We start from the raw sequence: 20,998 nt of genomic DNA, 5'->3' as shown, positions 1-20,998 counted from the left end.
CTAGGCTGGGGGGGTGCACATGTTGGACAAGTGCATACAAGGATTGTGGACTCCAGACCAGCTGCACCTGCACATAAACCAAAAAGAAATGCTGGCAGTAAAACTAGCAATCCAGACATTCAAACCATTTCTCAAAGAAGGCCATTTAATGATAAGGACAGACAACACCACAGTCATGTGGTACATCAACAAACAGGGAGGCACTCATTCATACCCCCTATGCAGAATGACTCTGGACCTTTGGAATATGGCTCTGAGCTACAACATCCAGTTACAGGCAATATTTGTGCCGGGAAAAGAAAACACCCTAGCAGACATGTTAAGCAGAACCACCTCGGATGCTCACGAATGGATGCTACACCCGGACATCTTCAAGGCCATCACAAAGAAATGGGGAATGCCACAAATAGACCTATTCGCATCCCCACTCAATCACCAGCTCAAAAAATTCTGCACAAGGACATGTCACCCACTAGCATGGAAGGTGGACTCTCTATCCTTCAGTTGGAAAGGCCTGACAGCATATGCATTTCCACCTCTTCCTTTGATGCACAAGGTACTACTGAAAATCAAAGAGGAACGTCCAAGGATAATTCTGATAGCTCCGAATTGGCCAAGACAACACTGGTATCCTTTGCTGAGGAGCATGTCTCAGGGGAGAATGTGGCCAATACCCCTGATGCCTTTTGATGTTAACTCAGAACAACTACAACATCATGCACCCAAACCTAAAAACCTTGCAACGGACTGCCTGGAACATCACATAGCTGCAACTAACCCAGACTTATCCCAAAGGGTTAAAGACATTATACTTGAAGCCCGCAGACCTTCAACAAGAAGGAACTATGCAGGAAAATGGAAAAGGTTTGTCATTTGGAGTACTGAAAGAGGAAAAGATGTTTCGAACATAGATATTGCTAACATCCTGGAGTACTTGGCAGAGCTTCTACATACGGGCCTGTCCTATTCCTCTATCAAGATGCATGCATCAGCTATTTCCGCAGAATACAGCTTCGATCCACCTGTCTTTTCGCATCCTCTACTCAGGCAATTCCTCAGAGGGATCAAGAATGTAAAACCTCTTAGGAAACCACCATTACCAGCATGGGACTTGAACTTTGTGCTAGAAAAATTGACACTCCCTCCATTTGAACCAGCAGCAACAGCAGATCTGCAACACCTATCATGGAAAACTGCTTTCCTACTGGCAATTACTTCAGCAAGGAGGGTTTCGGAACTACAGGCCTTAATGGCAGTACAACCCTTCCTAATCTTCCATCAAGATCGTGTCCATGAGAACTAATCCTACATTTATGCCTAAGGTGGTATCCAGAGTGTCTTTAAACCAGGCAATCCACCTACCTACCTTCTTTCCCAATCCACAGAACAGGGGGGGAAAGGCTGCTGCATACCTTGGATGTACATAGACAGTTACGCTACTACCTGGACAGAACCAAAAGTAACAGAAAAACTGACCAGCTTTTAGTAGCCTATGCAACAGGAAGGGAAGGAAAAGCAATTTCCAAACAGACAATCTCCAAATGGATAGGAAATTGCATAAGATTCTGTTACTCCTACCATGGAAAACCAGTTCCACAGAACATAAGACCTCATTCTACAAGGGCTACAGCCACTACCACAGCTTTCTTACGAGGAGTGGCAACCAAGGACATTATTGAGGCGGCTACTTGGACCTCGGTGCATACATTTGCCAAGCATTATAATTTACCTCTATACTCTAGATCCCGAGCAGGGTTTGCCACTGCTGTATTGCAAGGGATCCTAACTACACCATAATTCTTCTTCCTCCTCCCCTAGTTTGGCTATGGTATTCTACCCATTTGTTATGACTGCAGATGCATCCTTGAAGGACATAGTACAGTTTTGTACCTACCATAAATGTAGATGTCCGAACAGGATAGCATCTGCAGTCAGGATTACCCACCCTCCTTCCCCTCTGTGGTACTCCTAGGGTATTTACCCTCCTAATAGCTAGCTGGGGGGGAGTCTCTTGTGGTGTATTTGTTTGTATATATGTACATACATGCTTATTTTTTGTGTTTGCCTTCTACTATTTTGGAAACATTGGCATTTATCCAAAATTAGCTTTCCTAGAGGGCAACTGGCATCTGGGGCAAGAAACACTGAGGAAAATGGCGTCGGCTGATGCCTTTTATACCCGAAGACCAGCAGAGATGACGTCGGGTGAAGTGCGACATCAGCCGAGGCCGGACCCGGACTTTGGAATCCGGCCGACCGGGGGGCTGCCTGACGACAGGACAACCCATTTGTTATGACTGCAGATGCTATCCTGTTCGGACATCTACATTTATGGTAGGTACAAAACTGTACTTTTTTTGAGTTTTGTCCATGTAGAACGTGTGTTTAAGGCCTAGGATCCTGTTCGTGGGGTACTTTTGTGTGTCTAGTGAGGTACATGCCAAATGGGGCATTATACTCTATGCTTGGTCTGAGGGAGAGTAGAGAGAAATTATGACCTCTTTTCTTCCTGGATGCAAAACCCTTGATAATTAGATGTGCTACATCAAGGACTTTCTGACCACTGTGGAAATGTGGTGGTCGGAGAGGTTGCTGTCAACCTGTGTCCCCAGATCTCTCATTTATAACTCCTTCAGTGTTCAGTGGGCTCCCATCGATGTGGTAATTAGTGGGAACGGAGTTTTTCCCAAAGGGGATGACTACACATTTTTTTGGCATTAAGCTTATGTCCATGCTTTCGACACCAGTCATTGGTCTCAGTGAGGCCTTTCTGTAAGGTGTCTGCATCACTTGGGGAGTTAATAATAGCTCCCAGCTTGCATTCATATGCGAACTTGCTCAGCCAGAGTCCCTCTGTGTTGGCCTGGACTTCTGAGAAGAAGATGCCAAACAGGAGAGGACCCAGGACCATTCCCTGTGGGACTCAACTAGTAATTCGTCGACAGTCTGACTTGAGTCCGCTACTTTCACACTGTGGGTTCAGTCTGTGAGCCAATTTGCAACCCACCTAACGATATAGGGGTTGATGCCTAGTTTGCTGAGTATCAATAATTCCTGAGTGAAAAATGGTATCAAATGCCTTGGCCAGATCGAGGTAGGCTGTATGAACTGGCTTACCTTCATCCACCGCTCTGGTGACTGACTCAGAGAAGTCAACCAGATTGAGCAGGCATGTTCTACCTTTCACAAAACCAAATTGCGTGGGCTGTAGAGCATGGGGATTCCCTATATCCTTGTTAATTAGTTCCATGAGGATGTGCTCTATAGCCTTACATATCAGACTCGTCAAGCTAATGGGGTGATAATTTCCAGGGTCTGTAGTCGCGCCTACTTTATGGAGGGGGATGACTATAGCGGTGTGCCATTCAGGAGGGACAAAGCCTGAAGTGAGGCTGTGAGTAAACAGAGCACACACGTGGTGCCAGTTCACTCTAATTTAATGTAGGACACAGCCAGGGATATTGTCGGGTCCCATGGTAGCTGTTTTCTTGGCCTTAGACAATACAGCTTTAACCTGTGCTGCAATAATGCTGGTTACCTGGCATTCTAACGGTTTTGAGATTGGCCCTTTGGGGGAGGGTAAAATTGGCACTGAATCTGTCGGCCAGTATGTTGGCTCAGTATAGGAGGTACCATTGTGCAGTAATTCAGAGCAAATGTGTATTGCCATGGAGATTCTTGATATAACTATAGAAGGCTCTGTGGTTGTTTTTAATGTCTGCCGCAGTTCAGCCTTCATTGCTGGTTTTGGAGGTTTTGATGAGGGATCTCAACTTTTTGTTAAAGCTAATAAGATAATTTTTCCAGTCGTGGGACTTCACCTTTTTCTGCAACAGTTTCTTCCTTCTGTTGTAGAGTTTGTTAATGGCAGGGGACCACCAGACTGGTTTCCTTTTTTTGGGGGGCGAGCGTCTTTTCGTTCTGTTGGGTATAGCTAGTTCCATGCATTTATGTACGTGTTCATACAGTGTATTGGTGTATGATTAGTCAGTCATGCATCTATTTTCCATTGGCATGAGTGCAGTGAAGTTAGCTATCACTGTTTTTAGGAGTCCAAAGTCCACTTTGAAGAAGTTTTTCATGGTAGATACCTTTGCGTGGGGGGGGGGGGGTGAGATGTGGATTTCCATGGTGATTTAGTTTGTGGTCTGATCTAACCAGGGAGGAATAGACTGTTGGAGTAGAGTAACGGTTGCCCTTGTTAGTAATAGCCATGTCAAGGATGTTGCTTTCTCTAGTGGGGGTTAGAATGAGCTGGTTTAGGGCATTGGAATTGATGAATTCCAGGAAGCATTGGCCAGTGCATTGATGTATGAGTAGTTTTCCCAGCTGATGATGGGGTAGTTGAAGTCACCTAGTATGAGAGTGTTGGGTTGGATCTTAATAGTTTCCAGGGTGCTTAAGAATGTGGAGGGAGTGTCTTGGGACATGGCTGGGGGCCTATAGCAGGCTACGACCTGAATTGCTGTCTTACACAATGTTCATTGTACTTGGAGTATCTCATATGCATTATGCTGGGCTACTAGTCTGGAGGTGTGCATACGCTTTATGAATATGGAGACACACCACCACCTTTGGAGTTTCGGTCCATGTTCTGGGGCCGAACGGTGTACTCTGTCAAGGACCTAATTTATCTCTGCCATCTGTAAAAGTCTGTATGTTTTAGAATAGTCTTTCTTTTTTTCTTGGCGAGAGTTTAAGGTTGTCATTCAAACTACCTTTAGCTAACCCATAAGGGTAGCGTAACAGCTTAGCCAGTGAAAAGGTTTTGTTTTTATTTTCCTAATCCACTGGCCTTTTTGTGCAGGAATGGACGTGGTCAGACTGACATGCCTAATGGTGATGATGTAGCATGCAAATGATGCATGATTGACATGCCATGCAGATTTGCCTGCGACGTCATGACTATTCATAGCATAATTGTAGTTTACTCTCTTCCTCCGTGTAGTGTTATCTCGGAGGTAGCATATTTAAATAGGGGGCAAGGGAGCTGAACCCCCTGCAAAAGGAAGAGAAATATTGTGTGCCTGTGTCAGTGTTATTCCTGTATTATGCAGTACATCAGTGAGTTCTCAGTAGCAGTTGTATGTGTTTTTTGTGTAATGACTTGACGCGGCTGCATCACCTAAATAACAAGATTGCAAGTTTTGTTAAATTGCCATGCACATCTCTAGCTCCAAACTGTAATCTGTTTCATGTTTTTTATTAACTTTTGTAGTGATTGTCTGAAATGCTTCAACTCCATGCAACCAGTTTCTAGCAACTAAGTGCACAGTAAGCCATAAATGAGATTTCTCTCCATTGTCTATTATTACATAAGAGAGTGCACAGTTCTGTATTAATTTATTAAGGGAGTGCAATACATTGGCTGAGTGACTTTTTTGTGAATTTCTTTGAATTTTCAGTGAGTTAACATGTCCACAGTATGTGCTTGCTGATCCTGATGAATATTCATGTGGACGACAAATGCAGGAAAATGTTTATTCATGACTGCACTGTAACGTCACCCTGCTACTGGATGTTGGGTGGTGCTTGCTATTGCGAATCTGGTGGGTTAATACACTACAGCAAAGCCAATGAAAATATATTTAAGAAGCTGTTGAAGTTCAAAGCGGATTACAGTTTATAGTAAATTGTGTTGTGTGTGAGCATGAGCTTCTACCTTGAAAGAGATACTGGGCGGCAACTCATCTTTGTCGCCCAGGAGTTTTGGTGGACCGCATACATTTTTTTGTGTATTTTATAGCACACCTGGCACACTGGTTCTGTTGTTTTTGGGCTCCATTTTCAGTCCAGAAGTGTAAACAGGCAGTTCTGGTTTCTTCTTTTTATAGGTAGCAGTAGTAGTGTCATTATTCTTATTGGTACTGAGCTGTTTTAGTGACTGTTTTCATGGTCTGACCATTGCCATTATCAATTTACTGTGAATAATTTCTTGTTTAAGGCAGTATGGGTCAGTGCAGCATGCAAGACCATTTATTCAGGAGTGCTAGTTTTGATTCATTGGTTGAGATTATGTGAATGACTGCTGCAGTCTTCAGACGGAAAGTTAAGCTGGGATGGATGCCTTTTTTTGCATGTGCTTTGCACCCTTCTCCTTGTGTATTTATTAGCTCTGCAAATGTTTTACTAACTCCATTTCCTGAAGCAAATGCAGTATTATCACTACAAGAACACTTCATAAAATTTGGATTGGTCAGACAATTTAAAATGGCTTTGGTTGTGCCATAGAAGAAACCAACTAAGTGGCAGAGAAGGATCCTAACATCAGTGATGCATACAATGGTATTTTCCTTGTTCTGTGTATCCAGACATCCCAGGATGATGAAGTTAATGGACCTTGGAAAGCAGAGGGGTCAGAGGCACCACAGATGAAATCAAAAGCATCTGCTGTGTAACTGAGAGAGCAGAGGCATTTTTAGATTTTTTTTTCTGCTTTGACTACTTTAAAGCCTCTACTTTGAACTTGCTACATTTTGGTATGATCCACTTACAGAAATGCAGAGAATATTGGGTTACCTTATTGTCAGCTAGTTGTGTTCATTCTTTGTAAGTAGGTGGGGGAAGAAGTGGAAGTAGTGGCAGATTTTTTTAATGGGCTCGAAGATCTTAGTTACAGCCATGAAATTAAAAGATGCTTGCTTCTTTGGAGGAATAATATGGGATTTTATTTAGCAACAACATCACATTGTTAGCAAAGGTCACTCTAATCAAAACTGCAGTTTTCCCAGTAGTAAAATGTGGCTGAGAGAGTTGATTGATTTTACATTTGTTGACTGGGTAGAGTCCGTCTGAGCAAGTAGCCCATTTTCAGCGGAAACCCAGGGAGAAAAGCTCCATAACAATAGTACAAAAAATTTATAAACGTTTGTTTGTAGATTGTTTGTAAATATTTTTAAAAATCACACTTTACAAAATGGGAATGTAAAACAGAAAAACAATTACACTTCCTAAGTCTTACTGCAGACCGTAATATGAAACTCATTAGATATATTTCTAAATTAAGCCATTGTGGTGTTTTCATTTGTTAGAAATAAAACAAGAAGAGTATAGCAGAAAAGAAACAATTAATGGCTTGAGAAACTAGCCAGGAGTATTACAGGAGCATAGCTGTTGTTGAGTAAGCTATTCTTTATGAGTTGTTTGAAGCTATGACTATCTGTGTTTTTTAATATATTCTGGGGTAATAGGTTCTACTGTTTGGTGACTCTCTCCTCTCCTTCAAATAATTTGTGACTTGGTTACCTTAAGTATAAGATAATCTGATTATCTCAGGGTCCTGGGGTTGGTATTTAGTTGCACTAGGTTGGAGAGTGCAGGGCAGTTTTCAGGTTTATGGATAATGGAGTGGGCAGTGGTGAGCTGATTGGCTTGAATTTCCCAATCTGTTATCGCTCAATGTAGTTTTTGAAGAGCATTGCAGTGATGGGTCCTGTTTGGTATATTAGCAAGCAACTTTCACGATTACATTATGTAGATGTAAATCAGACATACTCAGGTAAGTGAAAAGTTGAGACCCGTGGAGGAGAGTAGATAGGAGGTGGGATCTGGCTGTGTCTTATCTGGCATTTCGATTAAGGTTTGGTTTGGCCCTATATAGTGCACTAAGTTTGATGTGAACTTTCTCAATTGTGAGCGATATGTGTTTATCGAATGTTAGGTTGTTGTCTAGTGTGACACCAAGTAGTTTTGTTTGGTTAACTGTTTCTATTATAGTGCCATTAGTGGAGTAGATGGAGAGGGGAGGTGGTTTTGCTTTGGATTTCCTGTTGGAGAAGATCATTAATTTTGTTTTGTTTGGGTTTAGGATGAATCGAATTTCATTTGGGTAATTTTCAATATCTAGAAATAACTTTATTAGTTTACCTTTGAGTTCTTGGGGTGTGGGAGCAGAGCAAGTAAGAGTAAAGTCAGCATATTGAATGACATAAGCAGATGTAGTGGCAGTGTTTAGACTATTTGTGAATGTAATAAAAAGAGTGCCAAGGATGGAACCCTGAGGAACCCCAACGGAGACTGGGAGGAGTGTGGAGAGTTTATTATCCCATTTAGTTGCCTGTTGTCTGTTAGTAACGTAGCTAAAGAACCAGTTGAGAGCTGTAGAGGTTGAAAAAGGCTAGCATATAGAGTGGACTCTAATAAGCTGTCCGCTGAAAATTTATGCTGTTGAGATGTGGTATTGCATAAAACTTAAGAATTTTGCCAAGAAGAACATTTTTTTGAATTACAAGAGCAGCAAATCAGTACTAAATCCAAATATTTCACTGGTGGGCGTAATAATAAAACTCCTAATGCTTTGTTCACATAATGAGAAGACACTGGTTTTGAGGAGAGCTTGAAGACAAAAGGAGGCGGGCAGAGGCTAAGATACGTACACAACATTACTGAAGCAATGAATGTGAATTTACAAGAACTTAAAAGTATTTGACAGGCCTGGTATGCTTGAAGTCCTTGACATTGGGAAGAGTCTGCCTCTGCTGTACAGCAAGTGATCTCATTTACTTTTAAGGTAATGAGCCCACACTGCTGTCTATTCTCAAGGACTTGCCCCATATCCATCCTTTTGCAGTGTCTGTGTTAGCTTCCTATCCCCCCCAATATATTTCCTTCCCTGCAGTAACTAGTTTCAAAGTGCTGTTTCATTTGTATTTATAAGGTTTGCTAGTTTACTGCCCATTCTGAAAATTCTTGTAGAATTTTATGATGCCTGTTGAACCACAATAATTTTGTAATTTGAGCATTGGTTATGTAGTACTAATTTGAATTCCATTGTTATAAGGAACGCTGATATCAATCAGTCAGAATGTCAGCAGCAGTACAAGTGCATTACTATTATACCACTCTCTGAGAAAGAATTATGCGTAATGTAGGCAAGAAAGCAGATTTAAAATCTGTTAAATTCCCGTACATAGCATTTTTCTAAGTACTTCCACAGGGGTACTACTGCAGTTTTGCACTGGGGAGGACTGATCCAGAAATAAAACATTTAAACAATTTGGATAAAATACTGCTTTCAAATTATGTAAAGAAAAAAAAGTTGAAAAGTGAACAATTGTGGTTATCCAAGGTGATTCTTCAGGCTTGTTCAGTAGACTGAAAGAGACTTGTGTTCAGGCATTCTACTGGTGTCGATGGTTAGTCTCTCCAACTAGATCTTTTCCCATCTGTGAGTACTGGTTCATCTCTGAGCTGGAAGACCTGTTCATCCCTATTTTAGTTTTCCCGGGGATGGGCAGGGGTGTAATGAAAATGTTACTGTTTTTTTCTTCCCCCCTGTCCATTCACCTTGTTAACTCATGATATTAATGTACATTTTTATTAAAAAGCCATAAATTAAATTCAAAATTGCTTTTGCTGTCTGGCACGGTTCCGGTTTTCTTATCCTGTCTTCAGTCTCGACTTCCAGAGAACAGGACCCAAGTACATGTTGATATCACAGTAAACAGGAATAAGAAGTGACTTTATCCTCCATGGTAATCTAAGTAATAAAAAAAAAAAAAAAAAAAAAAAGTATGCATTAAGAGTCTTCGGGAAACTTTTTAAATGAAGAAAAATCTCTGAGGATGCCCTGTGCATGCACAGCCTTTGATGAAAGGGGAGAGGGAGCCCAGTCTAGAAGAGCTATGAAGTCTGTGAAGGTGGCAGGCTGACTTTTGTCAAGGCAGATATGGTCAGGATGGTGTGTTAGTGTAGAAATGACTTCTTGCTGCAGTATGGAGGGAGATGCATCACAGATGACTGGAGAATAATCTATCATTCTAGTGCCAGTGTTCAAAAACAAGGGGACTTTCACAACTGTGGGCAGTACGGCGGTATTGAACTCATTTCACACTGCATGAAAGTACTGGAGACGGTGACTGATAAATATGCAAAGGATTAAAAAGTAAGGAGTGCAGTTCTGTCCTGTTCGTGTATCTGTATTTTTTTGTAGGGATCAGAAATTCAAGGTTATTTAATTGATGATATTTAATTCTGCTGTAGAGTATGACGTTGACTGAATAGTCAACTTTATGTGGCTGTGTCATGGGAGTGTTCAATTATTGATAAAACACTCGAAGTAAGATAGGAGATGAGTAGTTCTTATTCAGACTGGGATGCAGTGCAACCAACCTGATGCTTGCAATGAAAACAGTAGTGGGAAGAAGCTGAAAATAAGGAAAAAGTCCAGCTGAGCATTCCTAGACTTTGAAGAAAGCATGTGATAAAATCCCAAGAAAGCTGAATTGAGCACTCCAGCGATGGTTCAAAGCCCTCTAAATGTTGGTAGAACTAGCTCAGGCCATGTATAAGGACCTAAAGACACACACTGTTCAGACTTGCTGAAGAGTTCCTTGTTCGATCTGTGTGCATCAGGATTCATTTCTGAGCCCTCCCCTATTCATACTAGTAATGGGACTACATTAACAAACCGGTTGGAGGAACTGTTCAACAAAGCTGTTGTGTGCAGAAGGAGTGATGAATTGAAAGCAGATGGAATGAAATAAAAGTACTAAGACAGTGGTCATGGCAATAAATGGATGAATCTGAAGAAACTAAAGATTGAGACAGAAGAGAAAACAGCAGAACAGAATAACAGCTTCAAGTATCTGAAGAGTAGGAGTAAAGAGAGGGAAGTCTGAAATGAGGAGGTCAAATCCAGCATCGGATGTGTGGCAGCTAACTGGCACAAAGTGTCTGGGAATAGTGTGTGACAGAAGAATACCAAAGAAATTGAAAGTTAATGTGCACAAAAACCTGGGCATTGAAGTTGGAACAGCTACAGAAGCTTGAAGTGATGAGATGGAGTGCCTGAGGCAAGTATAAGGATGTGTACTGTGGGGCAGATGAAGAAATGGAAACACCGAAGAGGAGTCCAAAGAAGCTTCAGTTGGAGAGAAGGTTCGGGAGATTAGGTTACAGTGGTTTGGTCTCATGTCCAGGAACACACAAGATTTTGTTAAAGCTAATCTGGAGGACAAAGGCAAGAGGTGACTGCCCATCCAACAGATGGATGGCTTGTATGAGAGAAGTTTGACACGTGGGTGTTAGTCAAAAAAAAAAAAGAGAGAGAGAGTTGACCTAAGCCATGAGCGGTAACTACAGTTGTATCCCACAGGCGTTGAGGCTTAATGCTGCATGCTTGCTCCCTTTGTAATGTAATATTTTTTAGGAAAGGCTGACAGACCTTTGAAATTCAGTTTTAGACAAAGCCTAACCTGTTTGTAATGTATCTTCTGTTCATAAGTTCCACATTTATGGTTTCTGTGGTCTGTAGTTTGATGCAGTTATGTTTAAAGGATTTTAGGTGTGCCCTTATTGAAGTACATGAGTGAACAGTATGGAGCCATGCTGTGATACACTGCCATAATAGTGCACCATTAATGCAGTTTAAATTTGAGTTTACATTTTTCTTTTATGTTCATACGTGCTAACTGAAGAACACCTGTTCCTTTTCCTGAATGTTGTCTAGCTGTTTCTTTGTGATTGCGTTTCCCTTTACTAATTTAACCCTTGTACATTTATACCATCTCCAGTGGCCTTCAGTCTTTTATGGTGTGCAGCTGTATATTCCAGTGTTCATTTTCCTTGCGTAGGAAGTAGTATTTCTTGATATCTCTCTTAAATGTTCACTTTACCCTTCCTGAATTTCTGCCTACGATTTAATTTCCCCTTGCTTTTCTGTTACTGTCTTGTCCCTAATGCTGTCTGTCCAGCTCATTTTCACCCCCCCCCCCTCCATACTAAGCATCTCACATTTTGGTAAGTCTCTTTAGCAAATACTCATTACCCGTCTCCTAAAGTAGCCTGTAGAACGCAACACTAATTTCTAGCAAAGTCCTCAACATTGACCTTTTTATACTGATAAGATTGGTGTGTACTCTAGAGGTAAGAAAACGTCATTGTGATGTCTCTGTATTTCACTGGCTTTTTGCATTTGTCTCCCGTTGTACATCGTGATTTGTCCTGAAACTGTGCATATGTGGAACATATGGAGCATATGGACATCTGGGAATGTGTTTAGCTGTAGAAAAGGGGGACGATTTCCTACATATAAAACCAAGCAAATTGCACATTTTGTTGTTCTGCAGGTATGAGTGTATCACTTTTTTCAATCTTTACTGTTTTTGTGTTTGAAAGGTGTTACCTTCTTACAACCTGACAATTTATATGGCTTTCTGTAATGAAGATGTGTGTGTGTGTGTGTGTGTGTGTGTGTGTGTGTGTGTGTGTGTGTGTGTGTGTGTGTGCAAGTTTAAAAAGTAATGTGCCATCTTCGTTTTGCATTTCTTTTGATTTTGTGGTTGGCCAACTTTCAACACAACCTCCTTTCCCCATGTGTAGACTATTTGTTACTCATAATCATGCTATATAATGTTTTTCAGGGTGTTTTGCTGCACCTTAATGATAGTGTTTTTTTTTTTTTCTTTTAAGGAAAATGCACTGAAGATACAAAGCAGATTACATGCATGCGTGTACCTTTGCTGACAGAAGGCAACATGCTTGCAGCATCACTGGATGTTGCATGTAGCATTTAGCAGCAGTGCTTCCTTTTTGCCATGCATATACCATGTCTCAAGTTGTCTTTAAAAGCATAATTTACTATGTATATTAAAACATAAAGCTATGATCAATATAGAAAAATTCAAGATTATAAATTTCTCTTCTAACCCTAAATCCTTAAATTCTTGCTAATAAAACGAAAAGATTAAATAGATTTAATCATATTAATGAAATATTCACCCCTAAAAAAGGAAAAATGGTATCAGAACTTCATAATATATTAACTGAATTTAGAGTTTTTTTTATAAACATCAACCAAACAACTACTGAAATTAACTCTAGAGAGGAAATAAAAACATTTATTAATAAATACACTAAAGACTTTCAGAGGAACAAGGGGTTTCTGTTGATAAACAAATATCTTTCAAAGAACTTCAAACTCAAATTACCAAATTAAAGCAAAATAAAGCACCAAGTAATGAGGGCATCATTCCTGAAATTTACAAATTACTACCTATAAATGCTCTAAAATTGCTTTATAAAGTATTTAACAGGACAAAAACATAATTCCGCCTTCTTGGAAATACACTTTTATTTCTCCTATTTTAAAATCTAACAAAGATCCCTCAAGTGTACCTCCTATAGAACCATCTCTCTATTAAACACGGATTACAAATTATTTGTCCATTTATGCAGAAAGGCTTAAAACACTTTTACCCAAATTAGTTGATTAGAGATCAAATGGGGTTTATAATAAAGAGAACGTCATATGATAACATTAAAAGAATATTAACTTTAATTGATTCGGTGAAAAATCCTTAAAACAAATTTAACCCTAGTTAGTTTAGATATAAATTGTGCTTTCGACTCAGTTGCATGGGAATATCTGTTCACTAAAGGAATTACATTTCTCCAATAATTTTATCAATCTTATTACTCTGTTATATGAAGGTAGCCAAGCTTATGTTAAAATTGGTACTAGTATATCCCAAAATATACCAATAGTAAAAGGTACTAAGCAAGGGTGTCCTTTATCCCCTCTTATTTTCATTAGTTATGGAACCATGGGCAAATTTAATAAGACATGATACAGATATTGAAGGATACAAATTAAACCCCACTATATCATCTACAATACAAATGTTTGCAGATGACATATTGATTACTCTTGGGAGTAGAAGGGAATCTATACAAAAACATGGAATATTTTCAAAAAAATTCCGGCCTTACTTTTAATAATAATTAAAACACAAATTATTTTAACCGGTTCAAAAAATACAATATACCTGATGAATATAATGAAAATATAGCTCAGTCTCAACAAATAGCATATTTAGGTATATTTATTACTAACTGCATTAAAGATACCAGTCAAATAAATTATAATAAGTCTATTACAGATAGAAAATTTAATAAATAAATTTCTATGGTTGATAAAGTTTTAATAATAAAGATGATGCTTCTCCCCAAAATCTTATATATAATTCATTCTTTATGTATACCTCCTTCATGCCAAATAATTAAAAACATGTAATTAAATGATTCAGAAATGTTTGTGGTTACCAAATAAGCCAAGGATTGCATTAACATACCATATGTATAATTGGAATAATGGGGGTATAGCCTTACCAAATTTAGAAATGTATTCAATTTCATCAGTATTCAAGACAATGTCTCATCTCATCGATGTGGAATGCACTCTAAGTGGAAAGAGTTTATAGAGGTATTGTCACAAAATACCAAAGAAATAAACAGTTCATATAAGCTAAATATAATTAATAATCCATTTATTTGGAGGTTACAAGATTATATCTCTGAATTTTCTTCTCTGAGTTTTAACTCTTAAGTATATATTTTTTATTTTAAAAATCATTTAAAAAATTGATATATATATATATATATATATATATATATATATATAAAGGATTGGCTTTTTTACTCTTCCCTATAGCCTACACACACAGATCTATTTTCTCTTCAGATTATATAAAAATGTCTATTTCAGCAAAAGCATTTAACATTTTGGCACCAAATGATGATAAATAATGAGATAAAATCCAATAGTTTACTCTTGGAAGAGTATAAACTTGTTTCTTGTTTATGGTTAGAGCTTCAAGAAGCTAGACAATATGTATTAAATACATTGGATGCTATGTCTCCTATAATTAGGAAAAAAATTCCCAAGCTAATACATTATATGATTTTATCAGTTTTGCGTAAATCTCCTGCTAATAACAAGTTATCAAACATTTATAGGGCAATTAAATGTGATTTTAGATACACATTCAGATAATTATTGGAAATATTTTTCTTTAATAATAATCCCCTTTCTGAGAAAGTCAAATTGAATATTTTACAATCAGCAAGTATGACTACTACTTCTTTAAAATGGAAATTATTCACACAGAGATTTTTAAATAGATCATTTATCACTCCTCATAATATAAGTATATTTTCTAAAAATAATATAACATGTCGAAGATTGCAATATTGAATTGAATGCTGACTGGTCTCATATGTTTTATAATTGCATATATTTAAGACAATTTTAGGATGGTATCAATAATTTGTTGCAAACAATTTTTACTGATTTCTTTATATCTAAATCACTTGTTTTATTTACTACTCCTGTTCCTGATTGTGTAAAAGAGAATAAGTACCCTTTGGTTCGGTCTATACTATCTATAGCTAGAAAAACAATCACTAAGAATTGGAAATCTAGTACAGCACCTACATTTTTGGAATTTAAAAATATACTCCTTGAAACGTGTAGTTTGGAAATGTTAACTATTAAATCTAGATCATCTAGGAATACTACATTATATAATTCATGGAATATTATCTATGAACTTCTAGAAAAGTCGTTTATTAATTTATGTAAACAGTTGATTTTTATTAATCCTACAACTACATTAAGAAATTTTTTTGCATGATGAACGTCTTTGTACATAGTTTAGTTACATTGGTTTATATATTAGGTTTGTTTTTTTATTTTCTTGTTTTTTAACTTTAAAGAAAAAAAATTTATAATTTCATGGAAGTATTTGTTCATTTTAATAATTACTTAATAAAATTCTTTGAAAAAAAAAGCATAATTTACATTCTCTCACCCCATCCTACCTCAAAATCAAAGCGTTTATTCTGCTCATCATCATCTCTTTTTATGAAAAAATGCTTTACATTCATACTGCATATTAAAACTTGAAAAGAGACCACAGCTCTGTCTCTTGAATCAGATAGAATATTTTCCCACACTTTTACTATTGTGTTCTTAAACACCACTGTTTTTCTAGTTGCCTGCCCTTTTATGTTAATTTGACCATCTATCTAGTTTCCTCTCTACTTTTACTGGCTGGCATGAGTAAGCACAAAGTTGTCATTTCGTGACATCGCTCCCTTTCAACTATTTAACTTTATTAGCCATCCTACTGTATTCCTTAATACCAGAATACAAAAGTGCCCACCCCCTTTCACTCTATCTTGCACTTTAAAAATAGTAGCTCTCCACAGAAATTTCACTTTTTAGACAGGTTACCCACTTTCATATCTTAACTGCTTAGTGCACACTGCCATGTTTAGGATAAACCATTTTTTTCATTTTACCTTTAAGCAACAGTTGTAAGACCTCCAGTTACTGGAGAGGCCACATTCTGGCCCTCAGTAGTCATCTTGGGATTAGTGTTTCTGTTTTCTCCTGGAGAGAGAAGGAGCACAGTGACATTATTTCCTGGAGACTGCTGATCACGAGAAAGCATAATAACTGCTTTATAGCTAACAGATTAGAATCTGTGCTTATATTCTGATCCTGGTGAGAGTAGGAGCAGAGTGCATTGATTCCTGACTCTCTCTGGTTGGGGAGGAGTGCCTGTGCTTAATTAGTCTGCGTGCTATTCGGGGCATCTACCAGAAAAAGGCTACAAGCCTACAGACCCTTGCATCATCTGGGACAAGACTGGATCACCAAACAGGCTGTGGCCTGCTTCTCTTCTTGGGATTGGTGCTAAAAATTTGTTTCTGGTGAGAGTAGAAGCAAAGGAGTATTGTATCCCAACAGAGTGAAGCTGTGGTGAGATCAGCATTAGTAGTAGCCATTCATGTGACTCCCTCTTTTCATCATTCTTTACAATCTGAGTCTTTGTTTTCAGTAAGTACTGCTTGATATCTTTCTAACTTCAGAGTATCTGCCGAAATATTTCAGCCTTAAATTTTCAGGGTCTACGTGTTGGTTTGGCAGTGCTCTGTACAAACTCGGACACATTGACATTTTTCCTGTAAAAACACAATTGAAATTTCTCCAGTATCTAGTTGCACACAGGACTAGTTTGCAGTGACGAGCACTGTCCACATAGTTGCAAACTGGATACTCCTGACCGTGATTGATATTCTCACTCCAACAGTCTAATCAGTAAAAAAGGGTCTGCTGCCATGGATATGAACTTTCCTACTGTCTGAGACAATGTAGAAATTGCCCCATATTTACTGAAAACCAGTTAATTCTCAAACTAATACGGTATGTGAGAGTTGTATTTACACAGCGTCACTGTTGGCAAAGCTCTCACATAAAAGTACTCCTAATGTCCAGTAGTACACATGCTGCACCCATCATACACAATTCAAAGCAGACCTATAGACCCACATATACTGAGGCACTTAACATGTAACCTTCCTAAACCACAAAGAACTCCTAGACAAAGGTACACATAAGAAATACCCTCAGCAGCCCCAAATGCACTCTTTCACAGCAGCACCCACATCAACACATGGAGCTACATCTCATGGAGCCTCTACCTCTAAGCCCATAAGGCGAGTCACCACTCAATCCAACATTCTAGTCATTGGAGACTCCAATGTGAGACACACTGATGTTCCTGTCACCAGGCTGAGTGAGAAAGTTGCAGTCAGTTGCTTATCAAGGGCTAGGATCCACCACATTATGCATGCACGCAGATTATTGGATCACAATTACCAAAATGACTCATAGTCCATGTTGGGAATAAATGACCTGATGTACCTTCCTAGACTGTATGAAGAGAGACATCGTAGAGCTTTCAGAATATGTGCCTCAGGCTGGTATGAGCCTAGCATTGAGCAGCATTTTACCTTCTCCAAGGATGATGCCACAATACGAACAAAAGATGATCGACTTTAATAGTTGGCTTAGTTTCTGGTGTCATTCTAAGGGGGTGCAATATTTGTCAGCATGGAAGGAGATGGTCAACAGACCACGCTGCTTTGCCAGGGATGGTCTGCACCTCTCCCCTCTAGGCTTTCGAATATTAGCTAAAATGCCTTTTTTAGGCAATGCCAAACTGAAAGTGCTTCCAACATAACAAATCAAAACCAAGAAAATCAAAAGGTAGTACTGCTCAATGATAGGAGCTTAAACAAAAAAACTCCATTCCCTGGAAGCTCTCTTTACCCTAGAGAATGCTGATGTCAGTGCAGTCTCAGAGACATGGTTTAAAGCCGTGGACAGCACACCAACAGTGCAGGGCTATAATGCCTTCTACACATTTAGACCAGCTATTTCCCAGGAACGGACTAAAAGTGGAGGTCTCTCTGTTTACATCAAAAATAAATATACTTCAAGGCTGGTCAAACAGGACAATGCACTTGAGCTGCTCCATATACAAATCACCATAGGTAAAGTCCAGTACCACTTCCTTGCAAGCTGTAGGTCCCCCTATATGACCCAGGAAACTCCATACCATGTATTTAAACTTATTAGAAACACTAACCATCCAACCCAATACCATATTCATGGGTAACTTTAATTACCACACTTAACTGGGAATCATATATGACATCAAGCGTACATGCACAGAGATTCCTTGCTTTTGTAAACGCAAACTCACTGGACCAGATAGTCAGTACACCAACCAGGGGTGCAGCCATACTGGATCTGGTCCTCACTAATGTGGGGAGTGCTGCACACCGCCTACTGCAATACCTTCCCTGGTAAGATGAGACCACAAAAATGGTCTCCTTTGAAATAAAAATAAAACCTGGACCCCCCCCCCCCCCCCAGTTAATCCGGGAGTATTTAGGAACTATTCTAAGGCTATAACCACCTTCTATTAAGTGAGAACCTGGCAAAATTTCAAGCCCCTATAAACCCTGAGAACACTTCTGCCTATCTAGAACTGTTCACAGAAACCAGTACAAGCATGTTAATAACTGCAATAAAGACAGGTGTACCCACTAGGAAGAAGTGCAGAACTAACTAAAAAAAAAAATAAAATGAGCCACCCTGGTGGAATCACAAAATCAATCGGATGTATAACAGGAGGAAGAAAATCATTGGACAAATTAGGAGGTGCAGCACCCAGCAGGAAAAAAGCACTGTCATTAAACTAAAACAACTGAGGACAAATAGTCTACCAAAGTGAATTTTGAGGCAAGTTTGGCCTCCCAGGCCAAGGACAAACACAAAGCATTCTTTAGCTATGTCCACAACCTCAAAGGCAGTACACAATTGTGTGCAGAGCTCATTGAAATGGAGCCACCTATACTGAGCCAGAAGATATAGCAAACCTCCTGACTGATAAATTCATCCCAGACTTTACTCCTCTATCCCCCTCAACCTTCCCTCAGGAAATATCATCAAATATAACTCCCCTACTTATCACTAGGGAACAGGTCCTTACTGCTCTCTCTAAGGCCAAGAACACTGCATCAATGGGCCCAGACAGTATCCCAGGATGCCTTCTAAATGGCATGAAACATGATCTATTAGGGCCTCTGGAATTACTATTTAACTGTAGACTCCAAACAGGCTTCATCCCTCCTGACTGGAGAAAGATAACAGTCATCCCTCTACAAAGGTGAGCCATCTACAGATCCTGGAAACTACAGACCTATAAGCTTCACTAGTCTTTATGTGTAAAGCCATGGAAAGAATGATCATGGAGATGATCAGTAGAGATATAGTAAACCTCCAGACACTGGACCCAACCCAGTTTGGTTTCGTAAAGGGCAAATCATGCCTACTCAACCTTGTGGACTTTGAGAAGATCACCAAAGCAATGGATGAGGGCAAAGTTGTTCACACTGTCTACCTTGACCTGGCCAAGGCATTTGACACAATACCCCACTCGGGCATTGTTGACAAACTCAAGAGGTTGGGTACAGACACGCATGTCACCCAATGGATGGCCAACTGGCTCAGAGACAGACGCAGGAAGTTAGAATTGGGGAATCCACCTCTACAAAGAGACCAGTCAGAAGTGGAGTCCCTTCAGAAGTCAAGGCCAATGTCCGTGGTCTCTGGCTGACTAAATTTGCAGATGACTGCAAATTAGGAGCTGTCGTTGGTCTCACACTGATACAAATGTTCTCCAGGAGGGGTTGACACGGACGAGCAGCTCGTGTCAGAGTCGTGGACTAAAACTAAATGCCAAGAAATGCATAATAGTATCCTTTGGGAAGTCTTCCATCCCTGGTAACTATCATATTGACTACACACTCCTTAGAGTTGACCCAGTAGTCAGGGACTTAGGGTGCTACACAGGTAGTAATCTAGCCTTTGATCATCACATGTCTACAATGGTGAGGAAATCATTCTATGCTCCGCAACTTGTAAATAAAGGTATGGCATCCAAGTCCAAGGAAGTAATTGTTCCACTGTATTTGGCATTCATCAGACCTGTCATTGAGTACAGTGCCCCCTTTAGTATTTACCGAACCAGGCATATCTAACGACTAGAATGTCCACCGGGTTTCTCACTAAAAGAATACAGGGCATAAGTAGTATGTCCTATGCAGACTGCCTCAAGACCCTATCCCTGTATTCTGTCGCTTACAGGCTTTTGAGGGGAGATATGTTCCTGGCATATACGGCATTGTCAGACCCCCCTGCATATCCACAAAAAAACTACCAAAATTGCACATTCCAAAGACCTAAACCATGCCTGTGATGTAAATAGGACCTGCTGGAGAGATAAGTATGTATCCCAGAGGCTACCTTGTCTATGGAACAGGCTCCCCACCCATGTGAAGCAGAGTTCCTCCCTTATCCAATTCAAGTGCAACTTGGACAATTGTATGGGAAACTGGAAATCCATCCCTGGTTTGGCACCCATGTCTCTGATGCAAACGGGTAAGCTGTAAATGGTTAATCTCCCAGGCTCGTGCTTACACTTATCAAGGGTATTAGAACTCGTCAGAGATGCATGGCTAGGCTTAAACAGGCCCTTGTGGTCGTTGGCCTAGTAAACGCCTATGAACTGCTCTAGGATCAAAACCTTCCTGTGCCTAGATCTGATTCTCTTGTGAATATAGGCTCCTTTGGTCTGTTTTGTTGCAGATGTGGATTGTGATAATACTTTGTTTCAATCTAGCTATGGGGTCAAAATCGAGTACTTACTTTTGAGGGCATAGGGGCCACCATGAAGTCGTAACATGGGTTTATAAACCTATCTCCTATTTAAAGCTGTCTCATGATCCCCCTCTCCATTGTATTGAAAGGTACAGGAAGTCATTTAGATTTATAGGTGAATACTAGGTTAACTGATCTGAA

The 20,998-nt window shown here is 39.5% G+C and overlaps 1 protein-coding gene across 1 annotated transcript in view; it reads left to right on the top strand.

Annotated features, from left to right (window-relative positions):
• The window catches only part of TMED10 (transmembrane p24 trafficking protein 10), a 282,370-nt gene that overhangs the window by 62,292 nt on the left and 199,080 nt on the right, over positions 1-20,998 (top strand). The gene's annotated exons all lie outside the window — the stretch shown is intronic.

Source organism: Protopterus annectens, chromosome 6.part0, assembly GCF_019279795.1.
Source record: "Protopterus annectens isolate FY-2018-M chromosome 6.part0, PAN1.0, whole genome shotgun sequence".
NCBI lineage: Eukaryota > Metazoa > Chordata > Ceratodontiformes > Protopteridae > Protopterus > Protopterus annectens.
Note: the sequence above shows the minus strand (reverse complement) of the source record. Positions and strands in the feature narration are given on the sequence as shown.